The sequence below is a fragment of the Pelophylax lessonae genome, assembly GCF_965119305.1.
Source record: "Pelophylax lessonae genome assembly, chromosome: 11".
NCBI lineage: Eukaryota > Metazoa > Chordata > Amphibia > Anura > Ranidae > Pelophylax > Pelophylax lessonae.
In genome coordinates, this window is record NC_138778.1 from 133,244,905 (window position 1) to 133,260,942 (window position 16,038).

The 16,038-nt window shown below is 46.6% G+C and overlaps 1 protein-coding gene across 1 annotated transcript in view; it reads left to right on the forward strand.

Moving 5' to 3' along the window:
- Positions 1 to 465: 465 nt before the first annotated feature.
- Positions 466 to 16,038, forward strand: part of NAT9 (N-acetyltransferase 9) — a gene marked incomplete at its 3' end in the record, with an annotated part of 82,133 nt that continues 66,560 nt past the window's right edge. Inside the window, exon 1 of the mRNA XM_082272827.1 lies at positions 466 to 533. The remainder of the gene's footprint in view (positions 534 to 16,038) is intronic.

The window sequence follows — 16,038 nt, forward strand, 5'->3', positions numbered from 1 at the left end:
AGGTGATCAAATACCACCCAAAGAAAGCTCTGTTTGTGGGAAAAAAAGGACGTCAAATTCGTTTAGGTACAGCGTCGCACGACCGCGCAATTGTCCGTTAAAGTCCAGCAGTAAAAAAATCGCAAAAAAAAACCCTGGTCAGGAAGGGGGTAAAATCTTCCGGGGCTTAAGTGGTTAAGAGATACCCCACTTTTGCATAGTCTGGTCCCAAACTCTTAATAAAGATTTGGTCAACGGTGAAAATGTTTGTCTAGGTGGGTGCAATTTAAGTGTAATCCACGGAAGAGAGATCAGGGGGACAGATGTTATTTGCTGTTCAATAGCTACCCATTGTTTTGCACGCCCATGATGGAACCATTTCAATATTCTGGTCAATACTTTGTAGTAAAATTCCATATGTGGTAAGCCTGCTACCCCATCTGTCTTCCGCTTTACTAGGATATCGAGGCGAAATCTAGCCGAAGAGTTTGACCAAAGATATTGAAGTAAGCTAGATCTTAGTGACCGGAAGAAAGCCTGTGCGAGGACTATAGGTAATGTTTGATATAGATACAAGAAACGAGGTAAAATATCCATTTTGTATATTGCAATTCTCTGTAGCCAAGAGTTTTTCCCTGTGGCCCTAGACTACAGTCGGTAACTAATCGTGGAGCTCAGCCTGGGAAGATAATTTAATGTATATTTTTTCTTCTGAGGGGCAATATTCACCCCTAAATATTTAAGAGATTGCATTTCTCAGTGGAATGGGAAGTTCATTTCTAGCATTTCTTTTTCGATTATTGGTAAAGTGATATTAGGACACCATTTACTTTAAATGGTGCTATAGAGACCAAATTGATCTAATTTGTAGAGAATGCTCGGAAAGGCTATTCTTGGATTAGATACATATACAAGTAGGTCATCCTCCAAAATACTCAATTTATATGAATTGTTGCCCACCTGTACCCCCTCAATAGAGGGATTGGACCGTAGAGCAACCACCAGGTATTCCATGGCCAATATGTACAAGTATGGTGATAATGGACATCCCTGGCATGTCCTGTTAGAGATTTTAACAGGCAAAGATAGTGTCCCATTAACCCTTATCCTGGCAGTTGGGGCAGTATTTATGGCCATTATTTTCTCGGAAGATCTATTTCTTCCAAAGAATGAACTCAATTGAACTTCCAATCTAGACGATCAACATGTCTCATTACTTTGTAGAGCACAAACAAAATGATCACATTGGCCAAAGTCTTAACAAAGTTGCAGGGTAAAGTGTCAATTGAAATTGCACGATTTTTAAGTCACATGAGTGTGAATGGAGCCTAAAGTCCTGCATGCTGCATCTTTTAGACCTGATTCGCATCTCTGCTTTCTGGGAATGCCTGCAGAAAGACGTCTGTGCACATTCCCAAAAACACACCAAGATATGCGTATGGGGATGCCATTAAGGGTGTTTTTTTTTGTTGGTGAGCCTTGCAGGTTTTGTTGCACGTCTACTTGCCCCATTTGGTTCATCATTAAGCAGTAATTGCATCCCACGCATCTAGCAAATGCAGGCATTCGCAGCCACTAAAAAAAAATGGGACCTTGGTTTTGAAAGTCACGCCCGATTTACTTTTTGCATTTTCCTGCACGTTTGGCAGCTCATTGAAATGAATAGGCTGTCAAAAATACCCAGCGCGGGAAGGCATAATAATACACACACATGAACGCACCCTTTATGGTGTGACCCTGCCCTTAGATTTACCATACTATCTAATATAAGGACAAACCCAAACAATTCATACAGTTAGTATCCAATCAGGCAGCCCCATGCTATACATAGTTGATGGTAGGTATAAAGCAGATGCAATCCGATTGTTTAGTGTGTGAGGCACCCTTTAAAATATGGACAATCAAGAGGCACCCCATTCTAAAATGTAAAAAACTATTTTAATAGCTTTACACAATGCAGCAACATCCAGACGTAGGACACCCAATGTTTGAGGTAATTTATTCTTCCAAAGCAAATACACTTTTGCACGCTGGTACTGACTAGTATTCCAATGTTCCTCTTCTCCCTTAATTTCTCTCCATCAGTCAGCTAATGTCACCCCAGTGCTGAGGGAGAGGGGCACAGGAGGGTCAAACAAGGATGGTATAGACAACAGACATCCTCCTTATTAAATGATGGTGTCTAGAAAGTCGTAATGGTGCACAATGAAAACCTGTGACTTTGTGTAACTTAAAGGCAGGTCTAATCCACGTGCTGGCTTGTATACAATTTTTGATAATTTTTTACGCATTTTGCCAAGGCACCCTTGAAGATGCCGGGGCACCCTGGTTGAAAAAGGCTGTCTTAGAGAATAAAATAGTGGCAGTTCCAATTTTTTATGTCACTTGATATTACTGCAAAGGTCTAGGAAACGCAAAATTTCAGTAAAGAATACACTAAAGTGAATTTTAAGACAAAAATAAACTGCTAAAATTTTTGTTAAATATAAAAGACAAGGTTGCAGCAAGTAAATAGATGTCAGCATGTCAAACCTTTGTGTGCACCTGTGAAATGGTGACAAATTTCAGTACCCTATATTTTCTATAGGCAATGCTTCAAAAGCCCCCTATAGGTCATCATTTTAGCGTTACGGAGGTCTCGTGCTAGATTTGTTGATCTCACTCCGGCGTGCGCGGCGATATGTAATGTGTATGGCAATTTACATTTTCACGTGTAGGTGGCCCCACACATCCATTTAAGTTCGAATGTGGGAGGGCCTCAAAATGTTTTGGGGGGGATTTCTTCTATTACATAGGGGATAAAAAGTCCCCTATGTGATGCTTTTTAGGTGACAGGTTCTCTTTATTGAGACATGCAGGGTCTAAAAAACCCTCTGGGCTCCACTGAATGTATTGCAATGCAGATCTCAATGCAATATATCTCTTCCTGGCTATTGCAATGCAGATCTCAATGCAATATATCTCTTCCTGGCTATGCTAGCCGGGACACTGAGAGGCTAACCTGATGTGACATCCTACACATCGCTTTTGGGGTCACAGCAAGAAGGGGAGGAGAGCAGATGTGTGTCTGCCCTTCTCCCTCCCCACCACCCTCCATGTCAGACTTCTCCATAGGCAATGCTTTAAAAAAATGTTACAGGTTACCTGTTTAGAGTTAGAGGGGGTCTTGGGCTAGAATTGTTGCTCTTGCTCTAATGTTTGCTGTGATACCTCACGTGTGGATTGAACGCTGTTTACATGTGCACACATGTTTATGTGCACACAGGGACAAAGGCACTTTAAAATGTTTTTATTTTTTTATTATTTTTAAACTTTCCCTTAATTTTTTTTATCACTTTTTTTATAACTTTTTTTCCTATAACAGGGAATGTGAAGATCCCTTGTAATAGGTATAGGGCATGACAGGTCCGCTTTTTGTAGAGATCTTGGGTCAATAAGACCCCACATCTCTCCAGGCTGGAAAGCCTGTGATCGAGAAAAAAAAAAAATCTCGGCTTTCCAGCCAAAATCACGGCAGTATTTACAACTGCTAGGCTGAACGTGACGTCATAACATCGCGCCCGGGCCTCCGAGAGTCATAGAGACTGCTGGGGACCATCTGGTCCTTGGCAGTCTCTATGGTGTACTTCCGCCACTGGCGGATTTCTTCTCCGGCTCGCAAATCTCACAGGCGAGCCGTTAGAAGCACTGAAGAGCGGCAAGAGGGGGGATGTCCCCTCCCGCCGCCAGTAGGAACAATCAAGTGGTTGAACAGCTGCTATGATTGTTCTTACAGTGCAGGGAATTGCTGGCTAAAAAAAATATTTGACATATGCTTGCAGCTACAGGCATCATTCAGCTATCCCCACTCAAAGCTCAGGACGTCATATGACGTACTGCAGTATGGAAGTGGTTAAAATGCTGTATGCACTTTTTTCTGCAGTAAATGCAGGCAGGGCAGATCATTCAAATAATGGGCTGTCATGCCCATGTAAACCCTCATGCATGTACACTAGGCCTAAATTGGTAGTAAAGTCATTTTTTAAAAGTAAAACCGCTGGTCCCTCTGCAGGTTTAAGTCATAATGCACTAGTATGCACCGCATTATGACAGACTGACATGCAAATTGAGTCCTTTAGTCCTGTTCTTTCACCGCTCCTCTTGGCCCTCGGTACATCCCTCTTCTCCCTGTCTTCCTTCCGGGTTCTCTATCTTCAGCCCTTTGAATGCCCAGGCTGCAGTGACATCATTTTTGTGCATGTGCATTGAGTCACATCGCCACGTCTCACAGAGTGGGCTGTAAATGTGATGTATCACATTATCCCTGGCAGGCAGAGGGGACATTTATAACAGAAGAGACCACTAGGGTCTCTTCTGTTATAACCACTTCAGTAGCAGACATTTTTACACCCTCCCTGCCCAGACCAATTTTCAGTTTTCAGCACCGTCACACTTTGAATGACAACACTGTACCCATCTTACATTTTTATCATTTTTCTCTTTCGTCCACCGACGGACGTAGCTGCTGCTTATTCATAGGCGGTTGGGTAATAAGCCCCTCCCACTATGAGTGACCAGGCAGAGCAAAAGGCTTTGACACGCTCAGGAGGCGGTACCCCCAAGCTATTACCCTCGGCCTCACGGCTGCATTTCCAGTTTTAGCTGCCTGGTCTTAGGAGTGGCCAAACAGCAACCTGCTGGGACATTTGTCCTGACTTCCTTTTTTAAACGTCTTAAAGGAAACCTTTTTTTCTCTTGGATTTTTTTTTTTCTTTTATTTTTGACGCTGCTGACTCCGGTTCCTGATGGATCTGCTGGCTGGGTTTCGGACTGGCTATATGAGAGCCTTACGGTCTCCCAGTTTCTGCCAGCGAGCGCTTGCCGACTGTAGCTCCGTGCTGGGTCTCCATAGCGACTATAGTCCTATGGACGGGGACTGGCCTGCGGTGACTTTCCCCCGGGACGCACACACCTGGCATGCCAGCGTCACAGCATGCCCTTTGGTCGCCAGCGCCCTCACTGCGGTGCGGAGGCAGTCTGTCAGGTGGGACGCCCATCCTCAGCAGCGTGGTCAGGTAAGTTCAGTCCCCCCGTCTGGTTAGCAGGCCTGGGGTGGACGTGGGCGCCTTCCAAGGTGAGTAGGTCTCTTAGGTACCCACTCCGCATGTCACCCCCCTCGCTATGATGGGTCACCTGGGACCTTCCCCTCCTGCCATGACCTCCCCCTACCCTGGCTTGGGGGCCCCGGGTCCCCTATATGTGTGGCACCTGAGGGTGCTGGGCAGGGTAGTGGACGATGGGGGGGGGGTGTCCTCGGTGGGGGGGGTGTTGTGGTTGCACTTTTCCACGGCAGGGGGAGAGGTCTTCACCGTGGAAGACCTCCGCCAGGACCCCCGGGCCTGTGCCTAGGTGGGCCTTGTTAGGCACGACAACGCATGTGCGGCGGTGTGCGCCGCCATTTTCTTGTGGTCTGGCACCCTTATCACAGGTCCCAGCAACCTGTGGGTTGTCTCTCTGCCTTGGAGCCGGCAGCCATTTTGCCGGAGACCGGGGATGTGCAGAGCGCGGGAAGCTACTGTCTCTGGTGGACGGGGAAGCGATGGGCGTTTCTTTTCACACTGCCGCGCTGTGAAGACATGCTGCTCCTGGTGTGGTAACGTTGCTATTGCTGGCCTACTGCTGCATTTTCAAGGGGGTTTCAGGCCTCGCGGGAGGTTCAGGATTCCCTGGTGTTTTCTGTGTGCAGCGGTCGCCTCTTAAAGGCGCGGTATACGCGAGGGGGGCGGCAGACTTGCTGGAACCTGTGGTGCATTTCATATTTCTCTGCTACAGGATCACTCCTGCCTGCAAGTGTCTATTGCTTAACCACCTGCGTGCAGGTTCCAGCGTTTCCACGTATCCCTATCTGCTCCGTGTAGTGCTCACAAAGGCCATCTTTATAACATGGTTTATCTGCGACCCCCTGATGTATCTCTGGGGCCAGCCTCTGATACTCATGATGTCTCTTTATTATCTGTCATGCAAGAAATGTCCAGGAAAATGCAGCAAGATTTTCCAAGAAACGCCCTCGCTCCTCGCCTGTCTCCTCGCAGGCCTCGAATTCTGAGGCTGACATGGTCGCTGGCGACGCAGACCCTCTTCTGGAGGATGCGTCTCCACATTCAGATGTTTCTGACGTGGAGGAGGATGTGGCGATGGTGGATGCTCTAATATCCTCTGTGAGGGACACGCTTAAACTCACGGATCTGATTTCTTAGTCGCAAGGGGACTCGGTTTCCTTTGGGTCCCTTAGGGCCAAAAAATCGGCAAATATTTTTTCCTGCCCAGAGGTTTTATTCACCTTGGTGGAAGAGCAGTGGCAGCGACCTAATCGCACGCCTGCAATTCCCAAACGCTTGGCTAGACGCTATCCGTTTTGAGTAAGGGATCTTACGCAAATGGACGGTTCCTCCTCAGGTGGACCCCCAGATATGTGGTATTCACAAGTCAACGGTTTTACCAGTGGTGGAATCCTCATCTCTGTCGGATCCGGCTGATAGACGTATTGAGGTCTTATCTCGCCACCTGTATACGGTAGTGGGATCTATTCTCAGGCCTGCCATGGTTACCATTCTGGTTTCTCAGACTATGTTTCAATGGGTGAAGGCCCTGAGAGAGGTGCGGACGGTCACTCGGTTGCCGTTGGCTACGCTGGAACTTACTAAACAATTATCAATTCGTATGCAATTCTAACCTGGATGTTCTCCCGCTTGCGGCCAGGGCATTAGTGGTTAGCGTGCTTATCAGACGTGTGATCTGGTTGAAGTCTTGGTCGGCCGACCAGGCTTCTAAAAAGCTTTTGGCTGATCTCCCATTTCAGGGTGATCACCTTCAGGGTGATCACCTTTTTGGTTCTTCTTTGGATGAATTGATCAAGACAGTTACCGGGGTAAGAGCACGCTCCTTCCCCGTTCATTTAAGAACAAGGCCCCTTCGCATAAGCGGGGCCCTTCCTTTACTGCCCAGAAGCGTCTTTTTTTGTGCGCTCGGGTTGCAGCAAACCAAACAGACTTCCGGTGGTAGAGGAATCGGGAAACGATGGGCTGGGAAGCCGAAACCTACCGGCCCCAGCGCCCCCAAACAGACCCCTTCTGCCTGAAGGGGCGCCCCCCACCCTTTCAGGGGTGGGGGGACGTCTCCTTTTCTTTCCGGATCCCTGGACCTCTCTGTTGCACGACAGGTGGGTTCACGAGGTGATTCAATCCGGGTACAAGATAGTCCAATCTTCACCTGTCCTCAGACCGTCTTGCCGGGTTGCAGGATGCAATTTGGGATTTGCTGTCACAAGGTGTGATTGTTCCAGTTCTTCATCAGGCACGCTTCTGAGGTTTTTATTCAAACCTGTTTACCGTTCCCCGGAAGGAGGGCAAATTGCGTCCAATCCTGGACCTCAAACGGTTAAACCGTTTTGTGCGCGTCCAGAAGTTTTGCATGGAGTCGCTGCGTTCAGTGGTGGCTTTCCTGCATCAGGGGGACCTATTGGCTTAGATCGATATCAAGGATGCCTATCTCCATGTTCCCATTTGTCAGACCCATCAACAGTTCCTCCACTTCGCGGTGGGCCAGGACCATTTTCAATTTGTAGCATTGCCGTTTGGGCTTGCTTCTGCTCCCAGGGTCTTCACCAACGTGTTAGCCCCTATACTGGCTTTACTTCGGCAGAGAGGCATAGTCATTCTGGGTTATCTGGACGATCTCCTGCTCTGAGCAGATTCTGCTGTGCAATTGGAACGGGATCTGGAGGTGACCATTCAATCTCTACAGCAGTTCAGTTGGACTCTCATCCTTCAGAAATCTGCACTGGTTCCATCGACCAGACTAGAGTACCCAGGCATGACTCAACTGCGGCAAAGGTGTTTCTTCCTTTGGCGAAGTTGCAGGAGGCGCATCTGTCTCTGTTGGCTTGCAATCTGGTGTCTCTTCGGTCGTCTATGCATGTGCTGGGCCCGATGGTGTCCTCTTTCGAGGCTGTGCCCTATGCTTAGGCCCACACAAGACTTCTACAACGGGAGATCCTTGTCAAATTGCAGCCTGATTCGTCTGAGTCAGAGCTCCAGGGACTCCCTGCATTGGTGGCTCAGCTCTCCGAACCTTCTCCATGGGAAATCCTTCCTTCCATTGTTGTGGACGGTTGTGACGACAGACGCCTGTCTGACCGGTTCGGGGGGGTTTGCTGGGCACACTGACCGTTCAAGGTACCTGGACGATGGAGGAATCCAATCTTCCGATCAACGTTTTGGAACTGAGGGCAATCAAGTTGAGCCTGCTCCATTGGACAGATGCTCTCCAGGGGTGTCCTGTCCAGGTCCAGTCCACCTTCAGCAAGGTGTTGAAGGACAGGGGTCTGTCCGACTCAATGATCCCTACCTTACTCAAGGCCAGGAAGTCCACTTCTCGGAAGATCTATCACCGTACATGGAAAGCGTACATTGCTTGGTGTGAGGTGTCCCACCTACATCCCAGATTCTTTGCTGTTGGCAGGATCCTGGCTTTTTTGCAGAAAGGGGTTGACCAACGCTTGGCTTTAGGAACTCTTAAGTGTCAGGTCTCTGCCTTGGCTGTGTATTTCCAACGTCCGTTGGCTACTCACTCTTTGATTCGTACTTTTCTTCAGGGGGTTCGGCATTTGGCTCCCCCTAGAAGGTCCCCGGTGCCTCCTTGGGACCTTAATTTGGTTCTGTCGGTTCTTCAGCATCCTCCTTTTGAGAACATTCAGCGCATTTCATTGCTTGACTTGTCACAGAAGGTTGCCTTCCTGGTGGCTGTCACCTCTGCTCGTAGGGTGTCTGAACTGGCGGCGTTGTCTTGCCGTTCTCCTTATCTGGTGATCCATAGGGATAAGGTGGTGTTGCGACCAAATCCGTCGTTCCTGCTTAAGGTTGTTTCTGATTTTCATCTGAATGAAGACATAGTGCTCCCATCACTCTGTCCAAAACCTTCCCATCCCAAGGAAATTGCTTTGCATTACGTGGATGTGGTTCGGGCGATACGAGTGTATCTGGAGGTTACTGAGTCCTTTCGTCGGTCTGACTCTCTGTTTGTGAATACGGATGGACCCCAGAAGGGTCAGGCTGCGTCCGCAGCGATCATCTATCGATGGACCAGACAGACGGTGGTGCGGACGTATTCTCTTAAGGGCAAGGTTCTGCCTTTCCCTGTCACTGCTCACTCTATGCGGGCGTTGAGTGCTTCCTGGGCCTTCTGCCATCAAGCGTCGGTGCTGCAAGTTTGTAAGGCGGCCACTTGGTCATATGTACACACATTCACCAAGTTTTACAGAGTGGATGTGCTGGCGTCTGCAGATGCGTCCTTTGGGCTCAAGGTGTTGCAGGCCGCCGTGTGAGGAGCGATTTATTTTTAGCTCCTCCTTTGTGGTTTTGTTACTTTTGAGTCGCAGTTGTTACTTGTTGGGCTCCATGTTTTATTGTTGGCTATGTTAGCCGTGGGAATTGCATTCCTTTTGGGTTTGTTTTTTCCTTTCCCACCCCTCAGTGGTTACTGCTTTTGGACGTCCCAACCGTCTATGAATAAGCAGCAGCTACGTCCGTCGGTGGACGAAAGAGAAAATGGGATTTTTGTACTTACCGCATAATCCATTTCTCTGAGTCCACCGGCGGACGTAGCTCCCTCCCCTTTGTTTTTCCTGAGGGTTTTTTGGTTATTCTCCACTGCTTGCAACTAAACTGGAAATGCAGCCATGAGGCCGAGGGTAATATCCTGGGGGTACAGCCTCCTGGGCGTGTCAAAGCCTTTTACTCTGCATGGTCACTCCTAGTGGGAGGGGCTTATTACCCAACCGTCTATGAATAAGCAGCTACGTCCGTCGGTGGACTCAGAGAAATTGATTTTACGGTAAGTACAAAAATCCCATTTTTTTCACACAAAATAGAGCTTCTTTTTTTTTTCTTTTTTTTTTTTTTTTTTTTGCTGATATTTAATTATCACTGGGATTTTTATAAGCAAAAAAAGACTGGAAATTTTGAAAAAAAAAACACATTTGCAAAAAAATAATCTTCATAAATTTAGGCCAAAATGTATTCTGCTAAATTTCTTTGGTGAAAATAACCCAAATCAGTGTATATTTTTTAAGTATGTAGGAAAGTTCTAGAACACACAAATTATAGTATATACGATCTGCAAATTAATCAATCCTGATGTACTAACGGCCTATCTCATTTCTTGAGGCCCGAAAATGTCAGGACAGTACAGATATCCCCCAAATTACCTCTTCTTGGAAAGTACAGTCTGAATTATTTAGTAGGAGGCATGGTGTGTTTTTTGACGTTTTAATTTGTTGCCACAATTTTATGGATAATTAAGAAATTCAAAAAATGTGTTTTTTCAGTTATTTATTCAAATACTTTTACCAGTGCAGTACAGCATCATCATATGACTGATTTGGTGATGATCAGGGACACTGACTGATGAGCGTATGTAAAAAAAAAAAAAAGTTTATATATATATATATATATATATATATATATATATATATATATATATATATATATATATATATATAACTTTTTTTTTTTTTTTTTATTACATTTTTTTTTACAATTTTTTTTCACTGTTTGACAATAGTAACACTACTACTCTGGGGAAGTGATTAGGATTTTCTATTTTTTACGGATTATGATAATCACTGTTCAGTGACTGTACCATGTGATTACGGTGACTAATCACAGCAAGCAGCACAATAGTACACAATGAGTGGCTATGAATGGAAGTCAGCCATGTAACCTGGTGTGATTGATTACAGTGATTACATGATACCAGCAGACTGTCAGTGTCAGCTGTCTGCTTGTGCCTCATACGAGCAGACAGTTACTGAATGACAGCAACCATCAATTAACTACCTTGAGCACTTAACTGCATCCTGGTAGTTCATAGAGAACTACAAGCCAACATCCGAAAATGCTGTTGGTACTTGTAGTTCTCCCATTCACAGAACTCTGTGAATGAATGATGCAGCCGGATGGGCGGAGCCCCATATAGCCGTGTTTTTTTTTTTTTTTTTTTTAACTATGACCGAGAGATCAGGGAAAAGATCTCTGGCTTGCTGTCACTACAGGCGGCAGATTGAGGAGACATTGCAGCAGTGGGAACATGTTATGTTCCACCCCAAAACATGTAACATGTTCCCAAAGGTGAACTTATCCTTTCATAAAGTGCCAGTTCTTTTTGTCTACATTAATAAAGCTATTTTAGATAAGTCTGTGTGTATGTGTGTTTGTTTTTTGGGATGTTGGGGTGGAGAGCAAAATTGCATTGGGGGGGGGCAAGAAAATGTTTGCCCACGATCCAATCCATATTAAAGATGGCTCTGCCTGCAATCTAGAAGTCACTATAATTGTTGGGTACACTCTCCATCTGTGTCTTCTGCAACTCTGCGGGTTAGGCCAAGTCCTCCCCTGAGTTTGAGACCTCCATGATCATTTCACTTCTTGGCTTTTTGTTCCCAGCTCTGCTCGTAGAGGTTCTAAGACAGGGATCTTCAAACTATGGCCCTCCAGCTGTTGTGAAACTACACATCCCATGAGGCTTTGTAAAACTCTGACATTCACAGACATGATGGGAATTGCAGTTCCTAAACAACTGGAGGGTCCTAGTTTGAGGACCCCTGTTCTAAGAACCCCCAGGCACTATTCCCAGCAGAGTCTGCCTCCCTTAAAATCAGACCCAGCCTGAGGACCTGGTTATTATTTCTGATTCAAAATGCTAGCAGTTTTATCCTCAGGAGTTTGATATTAGGCCATCCACTGATGACTCAGAACGGATTGATGCAGTGCACACTACTTTGCGCATAGAGGATCAGCCTGCTGTTCCAGGCCTAGAATCTTTTAGAGGTCAAATACCTGCCAATACCTTTCTGTAATACCCACCGTTTGAGTCATTCCTTTCTGAAGACAGGAAATCACCTGACAATGTGTCAGAGCTTTTTCTTTTGAGAGCGAGATCATAGGTCACTAGAGCCTTCTCTTTGGTGTTAGGATGTCTGGACTCAAGGAGAGATATATCCAAATAATGTCTGAATTAGGGAGCCCCAGATTCTACTTTGCTGTGGGGGGAGACAGTGCTGGCCCCTAAGCAAATGTTTTTTAAAAGTCAGCAGCTACAGAAAGGGTCAGTTCACATTGCATGCAGTCCAGTGTGTTTTTTTTTCCTGCATGGAAAGTAGGTTATATGGTTTCTAATTGCATAGTTCACACCAGTGCAGTCAGTTCCAGGGCGTTCCAGTTCCAGAAAAAAAAATAGAACATGCTGCATTCTTCCTGCACTGGACTACTGAAAAGCGGTAAAGGCATCAAAAAAGCACCGGACCCCAGTACAGTGCTAAAAAAGAAGTAAAAAACAAGAGAAAAAGGATCTGCGATGCATCTGGAAAGGCACCAGAACGCATTACAACTGCGCATGCAGAAACGCATCCGCAACTGTTCTGCAGTGCCCTGAAAAACAAGCAACTGATAAGCAGTTTGAAGCCCTTTCTAGAATACTGTTCTCGGTTACCGTTAAGTGACCTTACTTTGTCAAACCATGTATGACTGGTCAGAATCCCTTAAGAACCCTAACCACTGCTATGGTTGATTCCATACTTATCACATGCGTGGACCTGGTGGCTGCAACATAAAATGTCAGTTTTCTGGAAGCCTCCTTTCTCATTTCTCACACGTGTCTGATTTCAGAACATATGCATAGGACACTTTGTTTAAAATGCTGCACTATGGAGCCCCTAAAAAGCATTTGATTCACATGGCCTTTGAAGAACAACGCCGCCTCGGACCAGCCCTTGAGAACATCATCAAGGATGCTACTGGTGGCAACTATCTTTCTCAGTAGAAGAAGCCTAAGGAACAGTCTGCAAAGTCTCCTTCTCTGAATGTTAAGAAATGAGGCTCCACTCCCTCAGCCCCCTCATCGAGCCCCTCCGAGCTTGGCTTTCCGCGCACCCACAAGACCTAGCACCCAAAGTCTGTCAAATCCTCAAACAAGCTTTCTTCTGCATAAAGGTACACCCTCACTTTCTTGAGTAGGGTGGGGGGCATTTATTAAACTTTGTGGACACTTAAACAGCTTGAATCTCTGGGTGCAAGAGGTGGTATCTCAGTTCTACAAAGTGAAGTTTTTCTCCCTGCCACCTCCTCTGGTTTTTTACCTCCAACCCTCCTTTGTCACTGCACAGATTAACAGATCTTCATCAATCCCTCTTGGATCCTCTGGATCAAGGTGTTATTGCACCAGTTCCTGTGGCAGAATAGTTCCAGTGATTTTACTCAGATCTAGAAGTTCTGCATGGAATCTACCAACACTGTTATCATCTCCCTTCACCAGCGAGACTTTCTGGCTTCTTTAGAAATCAAAGATTCCTACTTGTATTTCCCCATATTTACAGCACATAAGTTATACCTTCACTTTAATGTGAGGCCCCTGAATAACCCAGTTTGTGGATCTGCCCTTTGGCCCTTCATCTGAACATTGAGTATTTGCCACGATGCTGCTGAGCTTTCCTGGCTTCCCAGTTGTGGGACACTTGAACCACCTGTTGATGGAACATAAACATGGTGGAGGTTCCCCATCCGGGAAAGTTGGTTACTTGCTGCACAGAGACTTCTCGGTATTGGTCCCAAACCCACATATGATCTACTCTGTTATTGGGCTTACTTTTATGTTCCTATATCCAAAACGTATATGATCGGGTAATCTAACTAGACATCATGAACTATGCCGTTTAAATCATATTTACCACCTATATGACGTATCTGGCACCATATTCCGCCTTCCTCGTTCTCTACTTGGACTCTATCCCTTAATGTGGAGTTAATATTTGGACATACTCGGAGCAAATGTACCAGTAGCTCCAGAAGAAGCTGTCTTTCAAGCGAAACATGTAGAGCATTCTGGCTGTATACATTATCTGCACATCAGACGTCACACCAACTGACCTTATGGACGACAACTAATTCCTTGTCATCGTCTGTGAGACCTTTATGATGTGACGTATACATTTAGATTATTTTTGCAAATATTTCTCTGTGTATTTTTCTACCCACTCTGTACTTGGTGGATTACTGTATCAACGCCTGTTTTGAGGAGTCATTTTTATGTATGTATATGTCTTTCCTCTTTTTTAAACTGTCAATCAATAAAAAGTGTTATTTTTTATCGAATCGGTGCCTATAAAGTCCATGCTTCCTTCAGACCAACATTAACTCTAAATATTTAGGATGTGGCACTTCATTTACTAAATTTTGCGCTCAGTATACTGCTATCTGGTAGCGCATACCCGAATAATATCTGTTGATGGAACAGTCAGCACAGACTAAGTCAGACAACATGGCTCTCGACAGTACAGTGGTTTGGATGGATCTTAAACTTCAGAAATCTTTGCTAGAACAGACTCATCATTTGGAGTATCTGGGTTTAGTCCTGGACACCACTCAGGTCAGAGTGTTTCTTTCACAGTAGAAGCTTTATACACTCCCATCTCTGATTTGAACTCTCCAGTCCAGGAGCCATCTGGTTCTCCACTTTTGTATTAGAGTCGTATGCTTGATAGTAGCTGCCTAGATTCACTCCAGACCTATACATTGCAACATTCTGGCATTGTGAAATCGATCTGTTCTCTGAAAAAGGCCAGTTCTTTTGTCACTGAGGACCATGTTGTCCCTTACTTTGTGGTTCAGTAAGCCAGCTCTAGAGTCAGAAGCTCTTTCTTTCCATTTAATGAGGATTCTAAAGATCAATGCCAGCCTGTCAGGTTGGGGAGAAGTCCTTAGGCAGAGGACTGGATTGTTGGAAGAATCTAGTCTCCCGATTGACATCTTTGAGCGTTGGGGGATTTCTGTCTCTACAGGGTCCTCCAAACCAAATTCAGTGAGACAATACGATTGGGGTGGCGTACATCAATCATGGACGGGGCTGGCCTAAGAGTTAAATGCCTCGTGAGGTTGCACATGACCGGGTCTCGACCCAAGTTGCAGCATTCCTCCTGGCCAACAGCCCCCCAATTAGATGGAGGCGAGTTCTGTCTGAAACGGCGCCCGCCTGGTTCCTGGTATGGTGAGTAGCTGTCCCCCCTCTCCCCCTGTTGGGTTTTGGGGTGGATGTGGGCCCCTTCTTGGGACAGTCAGACCCCCGGGTTCCCCTCCTTCCTGTCAGGCACCCCCATCCTACCCCCTTCCCCCTCCACATTTTTTGGGGCTGTTTGGATGGTCTGATCCGCCTCCTGGGGTTGGCGCAGCGCGCTATGCTGGCGATGGGGTCTAGGGGGGTGTGCGCTGCCAGTCACCGGATGATCGACTGTTCGGGGGGGGGTTTCACCTGGTGGGGGCTCCTGTCAGGACCCCCTGTCCTGCCTAGATCTGTCCTTGAGGCCTGGGTCCCTATAAGCCTGGTGGTGCCACGCAGGGCCACCATTTTGTTGTAGCCTTTGTGTGACTATATGACGGCCATTTTGCGGTGGTTTGCCATTGAAAATAGCGGCAGCCATGACTGTGGGTGGCGATTTTGGTGGTGGGAGCCCCTCCTCATCCCCTGGTGCTGACTTCTGAATCCTTTTACTTCCTAATCGCCGCAGGCGGAGTGCAGATTATCCTGGTGGCTACAGGTGCCTGTTTCTGCTGGGTGGTGAGTCTGGTGGGGTTCTCTCCCTCTCTGCTGAGGATCACTTGGTACTTGTGTCTGGCGACTGGGTGGGGTCCCCCTGGTGACGCAAGGAGTCTTTGGAGCACATCTCCCCAACTGATCCCCTCTCTGAGGCTGCGGGTCCTTTGTGTCCCGGGTGGAGGTGGTCTTCGGGTGACGGGCTAACAAAAAACGCCTTCCCCTGCCTCAACTGTCTCATCAGATCCGTAATCTGATTCATCCGCCGCTGACATGGGTCACCCTGCTGGGTCTGCATTCACGCGCCCGGAATGCTCTGATAGTATGAATGATTCCTCCATGTCTGCAACAGTGCACAAAAAGGCGCTGGTGGAAACACTGATTGTATCTGTGCGTGAGACCTTGAAGATGGAGGATGCAGCTGCGACGGAGGCACGGGTT